General features: G+C 44.6%; 1 protein-coding gene across 1 annotated transcript in view; it reads right to left on the reverse strand.

Annotated features, from left to right (window-relative positions):
• The window catches only part of LOC120835976 (indolethylamine N-methyltransferase), a 173,153-nt gene that overhangs the window by 95,708 nt on the left and 64,938 nt on the right, over window positions 1-12,507 (reverse strand). The window lies entirely within an intron of this gene.

The raw sequence follows: 12,507 nt of genomic DNA on the forward strand, positions 1-12,507 counted from the left end.
GTGTTGACAGAAACAAGTAAAAAGTAGTTTCAATTCTCTCAATTTTTGTAGTTGAAACTCAGGCTTTAAATTTTAGCACAAAAATGTGACCAACCGCCGACATTTTTTAGAACAGTTGCTACTTGATCTCTGAATTTTCTGCTTTTTTTCGGGCCATTTTAGTGTATAGATTTTTTTTTGTAACACCCTGTACAGCAGCAGGGTTCACACTAAGCCTTTAACTCATATCCTATAGAGACAACGAACGTGAATACCATCTGATGCAGCCTCCAATTGGACCCTTACAAGCCTCCTATTCTCCAGCTTCTGGCAGGCAGGGAGTATTGTCATTGTGGATCAGGGAACCAAAAGTTTGTTAGGGCAACATCCTAGTAAAAATATTACCTATATGAACTTATATTAACATGTCCAATAAACATATAAGGACTCGTAAGTCATATAGGAATATTGTGGACAGGTTCGTATATATTTTTCACTAGGCCGTGAATGTTGGCATGGCAGTGAGGATCGAATACTAGCGCAAGACTGAGTGCATGCGATAAATTATGGTTCCTTTTATGCACCCATGCGGGTTGCAATAATTCTAGGCCAGAATACAGTGGCAGTCTCGCAATTAGTCTGGAATATTTCAGCAGGGCTAACAAAAAATAAACAAAATTAACTGGTAACAGGAATCAAACCCTGGGCTTCAAGGTAAAAATCGAGTGTGTTGCCAACCCTGCCACGCATGTGAGATTATATCTACCTCCGCGTGTATAAATGCTGCTTTGTAAGACTGTGGCTATTTAACAGTGAATAATGTAAAACAGCAAGATTCAAATTAAGTTTATTATTGATATTTCATGCAGGAAACATACGTGAATATCATGTGCAGCAGCCTGCAATTGGAGCTTAACAAGCATCCCATTTTATGGCTCTCTCTGGTAAGCAAAATATTTCACAAGCTACATTTTTAAATATTGTTGCATATTTGAATACGTGTGACAGCCATGATATTACTTTGGCAATTCTTTTCAAGGCGAAGTTCGAGCGTTTCACTCAAGTATATGCCGAATTCGCAGCACTACCAAGGTTCGCATGGTAAGAATGATGTGGCTTCAAAAAAGCCTTAAGATTTTATTTTTGTCCTGCATGGATACAGTCTTGAAGAATTAAAGGAAGATCCATTGGTGGATCTTTAGGAAATGCGCTAGCATGACACTTGGGAAACGCCATACACGACCCCCTTTGAAAAACGCTAACGTTGACGCCTTCACTTTTCTGTTAAGGATTTCTTTTTGCTGGCTCTATTTTTTGCTGCCTCTTTTTCGCTTCGTTACAGGGTCAAAAGCAGTCGTGTGGCGTTTCGCATGTTAATGCATTTTCTAAGGATCCACCAATGAATCTTCCTTTAATTTTTTCCAAACCAATTTTTACGCTCTCCACACACCTGCAAGTTCAGACTCGGCCCAGTATGTCATGCCCTGCCATGCGCGAGATGGTCGCGCTCGTCCTTTGCACTGTTTTGTCCGCAGACAGGCACCATCAGCTGTTCCTTCTAGTGAGCCATCTAATGCTTATGCATATGAAGTCCTTTACCGGTCATGTTAGGGAAAGAAAACTGGTTGGCATGCAGTATGTTAAATTTGTGTACATATGTATTAAGCAGGCATATTAGAGAACCCTCAGTGGACAAAGGTTAGTTCTATCTCCGCTAGACTATACCAAATGTCAACGGACGTTCCAGTTTGTTTTGTCCATGGCTCTACCTCAAAGGAAGCATTATTTCTTTCTGACTAGAATGATTTCTAAAAGGACACCTGTGCTATACACCTTTTTGCCATGCAAATAGTCAGGGGCTCCTGCAAGGGCTGCTGTCCCGTACTGCAGGTGAGTAATTACTAAGAGCTCATGCAAACAATGTGAATAAATTGTGGCTTAGTTAACAATTTTCCCTTTGCAGCATTCGAAAAGAAAAGGCTTGAGAAGCAGGCAGAACTCATGTTGGAGGTTAGGGCCCTGAAGCGCCTTGTGATGCCCGGTTTTGCGCAGTCTGCCTGCATACAGCTTCCTGAAGGATGCCCACAGCTGCCCGTGTCAAGTGTTGCTAATGTCAAGGAACTGGTCAACTTTTTAAGTGGGAAGGAGAGCATGGAGTCCATGGGAACTGTCATTGGATCTAATAGCATTCAAGCGGCTACATGCTTGGTGGTAACACAGGATTTAAAATTCTTCCAGATTGATTACTGCTCCAAGTACGGTTGCACACATGAGAAGGATGCAACGCGCCGAGTGCTGCGCTCACTAATTGGTAATGAAACAGCGAAAAAAATAAGTTGAAGAGGATCAAGAGGGGAGAAGGCTGCGTTTTGTGAATACAAGCGGCTACAGAAGCAGCTGTTTTGTAAGGCATAATCGTTAACCATAACCGTTCCTACATTTTATAATATGGAATATGAGATTTTGGGCTGACTGATTACCATAACATACAAAACGTATGCCTATTTCTTTTTTGTTTTTGAAGCTGCAGTCCACAGCCATTTCAGTGGTGCTACAACTACATCGGTCAAGGTCACAACGAAGGCCCGGTTCCAGTTCGCGGTTAACTGCAACGGTGGACGAAACGCTCGGAGGAAGTCAACTTTTGTTTCAAACCAGCCTGTGGAGCCTTAAGAGGGCGCGGTACCTCTATTTATTCGTCCGTTTCAGCCACCAGATGGCGCGCGGCTCTAAACGTGGTTGAACGCGCAACTTCTAGATGGCGCCAGTATCGAGGTGTGAAAAGGCCCGCGTTATCCGCTGCGTAAAATAGATCCCGAAATGTGCCGTGTTCTCCCGGCGGAGGAAGTTTCTCCCTCCCTCGCGCGCGCTTGGTATGTACGCGCGGTGGCCGAGTACGGCCTCTGCGCTGTGTGATGCAGTGGGTGGCCCTCGTTTCTGTTCGAAGGTAGGAATAAAAATGCCGGTCCCCTTTTTTACGACGCTCGTTTCTATAGCTTGTTTTTCTTTTTTATCTCAAGTGACCTACAGTACCGCCTGTTCGAAATCGTCCTTTGCGGTGAGCGATTGAGAGTCAGGTTAGCATTTTATTTGGGTCAGCACTACACGTTCAATGGAGACCTCGGGCAGCGATGTAAATATGCATTGCTCCCCAAAGTGTGTCCAAGGCGCGCAATGACAATTGGAAAGGATATTGAAGGCGCGCGACCGTCGGTTGGTAAAATACGTGCGTTAGATTCACTTATTCAGTCTAATCATTTTTGCCAAGGTCTTTTATCTGTTTCGACAAATGACATGGTCGAGTCTATTGATAACCTTAGCTAGATTGGACGTACGGAGTGTCCGGGCTTTGAATAAATTTGCTTCGTTTATGTGAATGAATAACTGTTTTCTCTTTTCCGTGCTCGGTGCTACGCAAAAATCGCTGAGATGTTATGGTAGCTCAGTGTGGCGGCGTTTTGCACGCTGACTCGCTATTGCATTCGCTGTGCACAATATGTGTTCAGATGGAATGTGCCAAATCGTATTTCCGATCGATATGATAGATTTACTTTGCTACAGTGTTAATTATATTTTCCTTATTTAAACTGGTTCGTCCCTGATCTGAGCCTAAGTTCAAATTCGAAGGGCAGACAGACTTAGCGTCGTAACAGCCGTAATGCGCAGAAAGAAATTAGTACCATGAAAGAAAAACAAAAGGATACGAGGTGGCTCAGTGTTATAGAAGCAATGAGTGTGCAAAGGATGCCATCGTACGTGTTTTTTTTTTGTTTTTTTTTTTTAACTTTCCGCATTGTTGGGAAACGCTCAAGATACCAGCAAAGACAGCGAGCTGGCGTGAAATTTCCATCGAGCGGAAAACGAGTGTCATTTTTATTTCATCATGCGCTTTCATTTTGATATGGCTCAAAATGGGCGCGAAATAGTAACAGGTAAGGCAACAAAATTTAGATGTTAGGTCTGGAGCACCGCCATACCCAGCCGTGTTGGGGGCATCTCTCGCGAGTCAATACGGCAAAAGTATTGCGCGTCGAACTGTACGTGAGAGTTATCCATTTCAGCGAAACCTTGATTTCGCAAAACTATTGTGGCTCGAGTCGTGGCTTCCAGTACTTGGAAGCCACGAGCGAGAAATAAATGACAGTTGATTTTGAAGGACAATCGCGACGTGGAAACCCATAAAAGAGAGTTCCAATAAGACGAGAGCTTCCCCTTCTCTTCAAGTGCGTGGGTTACGCTCTCAATCCTGCACCTGTGGTAACACTGCAGGCTCCTAAAATCGCCTTGAAAACGTTCCTGATCGCAACAACTTTTTTGTTTGTTTTTTTGTCGAGGCGCTATTTCATTTTTTTTTTTTCTTTTTGTCTACCTTGATACCCCATCAGCGCAAAAACTACCATAAACCAAAAACAAAACAAAAAAAAAAAAATAGTGGGCATACAACGACAACGCACCAACTGGGACCCGAGTCAAGGCAAGAACAACCAACTACTAAAAGGGGAAAAAAATCATGTTCGCATACACAGACAGAACGCCTCCATCGAAAGAAATGAATCATGCGCTTGTTCTGCCAGTCTCGTTGTGCGTCTGTCAAAAGCCACAAAGGAGGAAGACAATCAGCGCCTACACCACTCACCTCCCCCACCACCACCACCACCACCACCCCTAAAAAGAAGAAAAGAAAGGTTTCTTGGGCGCGCGCGCGGTCGCCCAAGCGATGACCTTGGAAGGGAATGCGATTGTAGCACGTTTGTCCCCCGGTTGTGCCCCTGTCTCAAATGCCACGGTCCGTTTCTCCCAAGTGCCCGTCTTATCTTCCCGAGTATCAACTCCGCAGTGATTCTGAATCATTCCGATGCTTTCCAACGTTGCAAAACTGTTAGACGAATATTTGCACAGAAGTATACACTGTTCGCAGAACTATCTACGGCGCTAAAATTCAAAAGCGCCGTGTTGGATTCGGGAACTCGTGTAGGTTTAGCTCATTGTTGGAACATTCTTATTCGCTCGATGAACTCCACAAAACGTGTAAATATTAGAATGAACTTTCCAGAGAACGATAGTTGTTGTCGGGGTTCCAGGCGACCGGACAGGTCGCAATTATTGGCTGATTAAAAATTTTATTTCATAATCACAATCGTATCATCAAGGGCACGCCATTTCCTCATCACTTCTACGAAAAGAGTTGCTGTATTCGTAGCACACACAGACGGAAACGACTTGAGACTGTGCCCAAATAATATCTTCTTTTGGCAGGTACTGCGCAGCGATTACACACAATGCCTCTAACATAAACATGCTGCTCCACATGTCTATTCACAAGATGCAATACATCGTTCTCCCAACTTTGTTGAAATGGGCATGAAAGCGCGTAACCGTCACTTTTTTGAAGTTCTACTTAGAGGTGAAGTGTTTACCGTAAAAAGTCGTCAATTATTTATTTTTTTCCGTTCCACTACAAAGCTCGATTCACTTAAATTTTTGTTTTTATATCGTCTCTACAGCGCTTTTACGTCGGTAGTTTCGTGTTAGAGGACATCACATAATGTGCGAAAAAAAAACCGGTAGGATCGATGCTGCATAGCTTTTTTTTTTTTGTGGACATCAAGAAAACAAAAAAGATAGTAGTTGTCTTCACTTCGCACTGCATGTTTTAGCACGGAAGTTCCTATTTGGTTATGATGTCTTTATTTTCTTAAAAATTGTATACAGTAATTTAAATTACCGAATTACAAAAACGTCGAAATTGTATAATTGCTTTTCGTTGGGACGCCATGACGACAGCGACACTCGTGTTCCCTCGTGGTTTTCGACAGCATTTCTACGATGAATTGCCAGGATCGCGAGATGCAACAGCGTGACACTCCGTCTTCTGTGACGTCATTTGTTGCACTTCGGGACCACTTTTGATGTATGGCCAGCATAAGACGCTAAACACACCGGTCGGAGACGCGCTGCAGGTGCCATAGTACTGCTCCTAAAAGTAGCTGTCACGTGCTTTGCTCCGCGACTGATTCCCTCACAGCAGCTCTGACTGAGGGTTGCCAAATTACGGTGAAACGGAGTATAGACAAAACAGACCGGAAACGAGCTGCCAGCATACGATAGTCGAACTCCAACAAAAAGGATTAGTTTCTTCCCAAGCTGGACGACATTTACCGGGCATCTTTAGAGCTGCGAAGCTCAAAATCACGCGTACTCATAAGATTTTTTTTTCTCGCGTGTTTGTGATTTTTATGATGTCCTGCAAGCAAGAAAAAAATATATATGGTGAAGTCACTCCGAGGGGGTACCGATAACTGCGAGCCACGAACATGAAGGATTCGCTAACATCCGTCAGGGGTGTGAACGGTAAATCGTCACGCAAACATATTCTCACAAGCTGCAAATATTTATTTGGCTTAGCAAGTAGAATATACTAACGACATGTGATTGTTGTATACAAGATACCATTTCTCGGTTCTTCAAAACCATTTCCCTAGTCTGAACGGTCGCGCTACTGGCCGCGGCTAGCCGTGCCCTCGATAGACTACGGAGCTGCGTTGTGTCGTCTGCTACTGTACCGCCAACAGGAGAGCGATAGCTCTGTGTGCTCCACAGATGGGTGTTGCGGTATAACTCTGTACGTCTGTCCTAGAGGAAGACAAAAAGATAGGCTCTGTGACCCCCTCCTAAGCTAACAAAAACAAACAAAAGTATACTCGTTCGGACTGAAAGGTTTACAAAATAGTGACCAGACATTGGAAAAGCATATGTCACAGAACTTGGTTTATGAAATGGCATCATTGTTTCGAGCAAGAAATCACCTGCTCACCACTGGGACGATGAAATCGTCACTATTTATTGCGTCAGGTATATTTTCGCTCATGAAGAAAAATCTGAACACATCCTTCTCCCAAAGTCCTATGTCGAATAATAAACACTTTTTTAAACATCTATGCACATATAACTCGTTTTTTTCTACACTTGTATATACACGTTAATTAAACGACGTCAAACCGCATTTTTGATTAGATCTTGATGTCTACACCAACTACATTCATATTTTTAGGGCTTTATTGATTGATAACTTCAACTATAGTTAATGGAACACGATGGCTCGATCTCACCAAAAACCTCAACGTGCGAAGCTTCCACAGACGGTCGCTTGCGAGTATTCTCAATGTGAGACTTCAGAAGCTTTCGCTTGCCATAGGGAGCTTGATTTCGACTACAGCACTGCACGGGCCCGGAAAGCGCAGCTGTGGGAAGAGGTTGACTTACAAGATGACATGTTACGTGGTCACGTAAGATGGCGTCATTTCGTGCAGCGTGATCACGTAAGATGACATCATTTCGTGTAACCAGATCATGTAAGATGACGTGTTTGTGTCACGTGATCACGTAAGATGACGTCAGTTCGTATGAACTGACGTCATCTTACGACAACGCCAACAACATTAGTGCCGTCCGGAACCATTGACCTTAGAAACGCGCCTCTTCGCTTGAAGAGCTGATATGCGTTGATTGTTATTTGTTTCTTTTGCCTACTACAGACCATTCAAAAACTCGCCTTCTGGGTGACACCAACTTCGTCTGCTGGGCTGTGAAGCGCGTTCGAGCGTGCGCAATACCTCTCTAGGCCGAAAGATTGTACACTGAGTATGCGTTCACAGCTCAATGACTTAGGCAGTTTTCGTCAGGATGGATGCTCCCACGAGAAGAGCGTAATGGATATGTGAATAGAATTGGAAATTTGAAATGTTCTTGTCCAATCGCATTTTTCTTTGTTATCAACGCTTTTTAGCGTCATCACAAGACGTTCAACCCATAATACACTGGTGATTAAAAAATAAGCACCGAAAAACATGCACCGATTTTCGCTCAAAAATAAACACCGGAAAAAAATACCGTAATCATTACCCATGTCACCTTTTTGGGTGATATGTGAATTTCCAGAAGAACAGCCCCTAAGAATACCCTGACTGCAGAGCAGGCGACCCGTTTTTCCCCGCGTTAGATTGCGGTGACCACGAATCGTACGGAGGTCACAGGACGTCCGTGAAAAATAAAAAGGACGCAAACAACGATCTACTCTGTGCACGCTTCATCCCCGATTTCCACGACCCCAAGGCCGAAGGACGTTTGTGTGAAGGATAATGATAAAATAAAACTTTGCGTCAAAAAAAAAGAAAAGCCCATTTTTAAAAGAAAAAAAAAAGTAGAAACAAGCACAACGCGTTGACGGACCGCGAGGTTGTGGAACACCTCGCGGTCCGCTTGCCACAGGACGGTTGTCTTCGACCCATAGCTCCAAGGTGAATTTGCCTGGGACCGAACATTTCATCGAACGCCGTTTCGTCGAACGCCGTTTCGTCGAACGCCGTTTCATCGAAGCCGTTTCATCGAATGCCGTTTCATCGAACGCCGTTTCATCGAACACCGTTTCATCGAAGCCGTTTCATCGAACGCCGTTTTATCGAACGCCGTCTTATCGAACGCCAGGGTGGCATTCCCGCTTCTTGAAGCTGGTCGGAGGTGCCCATTTCGGGTTCTGGAAGTTTTTAACTTGCATCGCCGCTGAACATCAACTGAAGGAAGACAAGCTGGGGGCAATGCTGAGTTCCCAAGAGCCTCGTCGCCAGAAGAAGGCCATAGCGGCAAGAAATGAAAGGGTCCGCCTTTTTTATGAGAACCGACGGAGCAAGGCTGCGGGGGACTTCTTGAGAGCAATTGCTTATCATTTGAAACAGTGAATGGCTGTCGCACGAACACATGAACCCCCGAAAGTTTTCAATTAAAATCTGAAGTGACTTATGTAATGTCCTCGACAAAGGACCCTTAAGGATTAATAAATGAACAATGAACATGAATGAACTTACTTTTGACTCCGTTAAGTCTTAGAACCAAAAAAAGAAAAAACAACAATGTTTCGTTGTAGTTTCATAAATAGCACCTCAGCTTTAGGTGCAGCAAGCTACGGGCAGCAAAAAAGTATCAATAGAAAGACATGAGAGGCTAGGAGGCTCACATGGCTAAAGTTGTTGCGCCTGAGCAAAACCTAAGTCGCCTTCTGGCCTCCATGAGTTGGGAGTGCGCTCTTACCGGGGGGAGGGCGACTTTTTATTTATTTGTTAAAATACCCAAGGCCCATCGGGTAATACAGAGGAGGTGAACAGTAACCACTATATGCGAAACAAACATAAAAATCGGTACAAATATCCTCATGAGTTACTTGCATAAAAAAAAATTGTAACAGCTACAAGTTTGGAAATTAAAAAAACCTGACGATGAAATGGGTGAATGACTCGAAAATGCACTCGATCCGTGCATAAAAGAGCATCTTTCACACTCTTTATTTAAAAGACATTCGATGAAACGGCCGTCAGCGATTCGATGAAACGGCGTTCGATGAAACGGCGTTCGATGAAACGTCCATTTTTTCGATGAAACGGCGTTCGACGAAACGGCGTTCGATGAAATGTCCGGGAACCGAATTTGCCACTTGCGAAAACACGGAGACCTACCCAGCGAGAACCACGAAAGCAAGACACGCACACTGACGCCTCGGCGTGCAGAATGAAACAGGATACGGGCGCGGAATACGGTCGCGGAAGAACACCTCGCACAGTGCCGATCCGGCCGATCTCCGAACGGACGATTTCGCATTTCGTGGACAGCGAGCGCCACCGCACGGGAGAGAGAGGTACCTTAAAAACGACGAAAACAAGCACCGACACCTTAGTTCTTTATATTTGCTGTAGTTACGGAACAAATCGACTTACTCGAATAATTTAAATATTATTCGATTCCGTAATAAATTTAGAAGACATTAAACGCAATACTTCTTATGTTTGAATTTAGATAATTTTGTAAATTCGCTCCGAACGCAAGAGTCCCGAATTAGCCGATTTTGACCATTTTCATGATTTTTTAAAGAATATAATTAAATTTATGATGAAACATTTATTGCGCTTAGTGACTCGATAATGACTCAATGTCTTTAAATCCGAAATTTTCAAGAAGATCCGCGCAGCCGTTATTATCTGAGAATTTTTTTAATTTGGTGAAAAACCTCATGTATTCTCTATGGGGCTCTGAGGTGCGCCCCCTCATTTAAAACCACAAGGTTACTTGCCTCAACGTGATGGCCCTTTTACCAACTTTTGTAAATAATTTTGGGCTCAAATGTATAACCTAATTGTTCATAATAAAACTTGTCACAGGGAACCAGTGACGTTTACAAAAATGTTGAGAATTTTGCCGTTCTTTGTAGTGCTATAACAAGACTTGTCAAAGAACATGAGCCTTGATTAAATATTAGCAAAATTCCCAACTATGGAATATCACATATGTGGGGAATCTCCATAGAGTTGCACCGCTTGGATTGTAAATACGTTGAGTGTGAGTACCACGCGCTGTGCTTGGGAGAAAATTGTCAAGTCAAAATCAAGTCTTGCATATGCGTTCACTTTATTATTTGTACGTCACGTTCAGCATGTACTAGAGAAGTGGCCAGCACATGGAACTATCACTTTATATGTGCTAACTCATGCTTTGCAATATTGCGAGTTGTCCATCAACTGTGCATTCCATATAGACGAAAAGTACTTGTGCGTCTGTTTTCCTGCAGAGCACTTGGAGAGCCGACCACTGCCATCCAAAAAGGAAGACGAGTGGCTGAAAATGTTTAGACTTAACGTGAGGCCTGCGATGGACACTGAGCAATGTGGAATGTTAAGATCGGTGTCCAATTGCAGGCTTCACTTTTAGGTTTAAACATTTGCCAAGGTTCCTCCATAGATTGCAGTGACTGGCCCCCGGGGTGCACTGCAGGAAAGTAGACGCACGGGTATTTTTAGGAGCGCATGGGGATTGCGGTGGGGCCAACAGCAAAAACGAGTTGGCTAACTGAATTGGGCCATGGTTGTTTCTAGCCTTTTCCTACAATGGCAGTGGTCGGCCACCTCCTTGCTGGCCAACTGTTGGCTGGGGTAACAATGCCAATCCGATTCCTACCACGATGGCCAATGAAGGGCCAACTTATTTGATCATTGGCCACATGCAGCTGTGACAATGTTGGCCCAGCAAGGATGGACCGCCTCCTTGGCGACTTTAAACTTTCCTCCCCGAAAGGTTCCATTTTCATGCGGGGCAATCTCAAGCAAACCGACGATGTTTCCAAGGGTGTAATCACCGTAGCAAACCATGAGACCACTGCGTCCCTTCAACACAAGATTAAATGGCGAGCAGGGGAGATCGTTGACATCCAAAAATACGGCACCTCGAACGTGGCACAGCTCACCTTCGACGGGCAGACTGTGCCTCGGTATGCTCACTACAACTCAGAAGTTGCCCCTGTCCGAAGATACAAGAAGACCATTGCAGCCTGCGTAACGTGCGGTACCGTTGGACACCGGGCGGACACTTGTCCCAACCCAAATGGTGAAAACTGCGGCCTATGTGGCCAAAAAATGTCGCTAGTGGAGGGGGTGCGGGCCCCTCATGACTGTCAGCCTAAGTGTGCAACGTGTGGACTTGCCCATGCAACCAACTCCCGTGAGTCCGCGGGGAAATTCCGCCCGCTCTGGTTGCCGACCTCCACGGCCAGGCGTTTGGGGCCCCTAGCAATACGGCGTTCTGGCGGGAAGCCTGTACACTCCGCCGCCGTGACCAAGGACGGCGCACCCCGTCAGGCCGACGTCACAGAGACAAAACAGCGGGCGCCCCCAGCCGGGGGTGACGTCAAGGGGCAACAGGCGCCTCCACCGCCACCGCACGGCACAAAAGGACAACAAGCCCAGACAAGCAAGACGGATGGCACGGCTAATGCCTGGGCTCGGGCCGTGAAAAATGGCAGAAAAATGAGTGGCTCGGGTAGGGTCGCCTCCTCTCCTTCCCCTCCCTTCCACTCTCACGCGGATATCGAGCTCTAAAAACAGATGGCAGCCCTCTGGGCCCAAAATGAGGCGCTGCTTACCAAAATTCACGATTTAGAATCCAGAATGTCTTCTAATCCTACCAGCTCCGTTACATGCCGCTGCAATTTACTCGAATGTGATGAATTTGTCCAAATTTGTGTTAAAAGCTCATTTGTTTTGCTTTGCTGCTTATAATTATAATTTTACTTTACAGGGCCATCGCTGGCATCAATCCAGATAAAAGCTCCAAGGCTCGAAAGACATCAAGGAAACAGCATAGTCTTTTACCAAAGGCGGCGGCTTTGGCAAATGCCTTAGAGAACTATGCGTGTTAAAGTTTGACACGTTTAGTTCAATGCGAAATGCTTTAAAAATGTAAGCATTTTAAAAGCTTGGTAGCGTTTTGAGTTTTATTACAATAAAAATTACAGTTGACATACTTGCCTCTAGTGTAATTTTTGCTTCACACCCTAATGCCCACCCCACCCATACTCCAGCAGAGGTTGTCAGGGTGACGGTACATTTTACAGTTAAACCCGTTTTCTATATGTATTCAGTTAAATAGACCAAACCAAGCTTTACGTCAAAGAAGCAGGACATAGCTGAAAAAACCATCGAGGCCCGTTTT

This window comes from Ixodes scapularis, unplaced genomic scaffold, assembly GCF_016920785.2.
Source record: "Ixodes scapularis isolate PalLabHiFi unplaced genomic scaffold, ASM1692078v2 PGA_scaffold10__122_contigs__length_95168666, whole genome shotgun sequence".
Classification (NCBI taxonomy): domain Eukaryota; kingdom Metazoa; phylum Arthropoda; class Arachnida; order Ixodida; family Ixodidae; genus Ixodes; species Ixodes scapularis.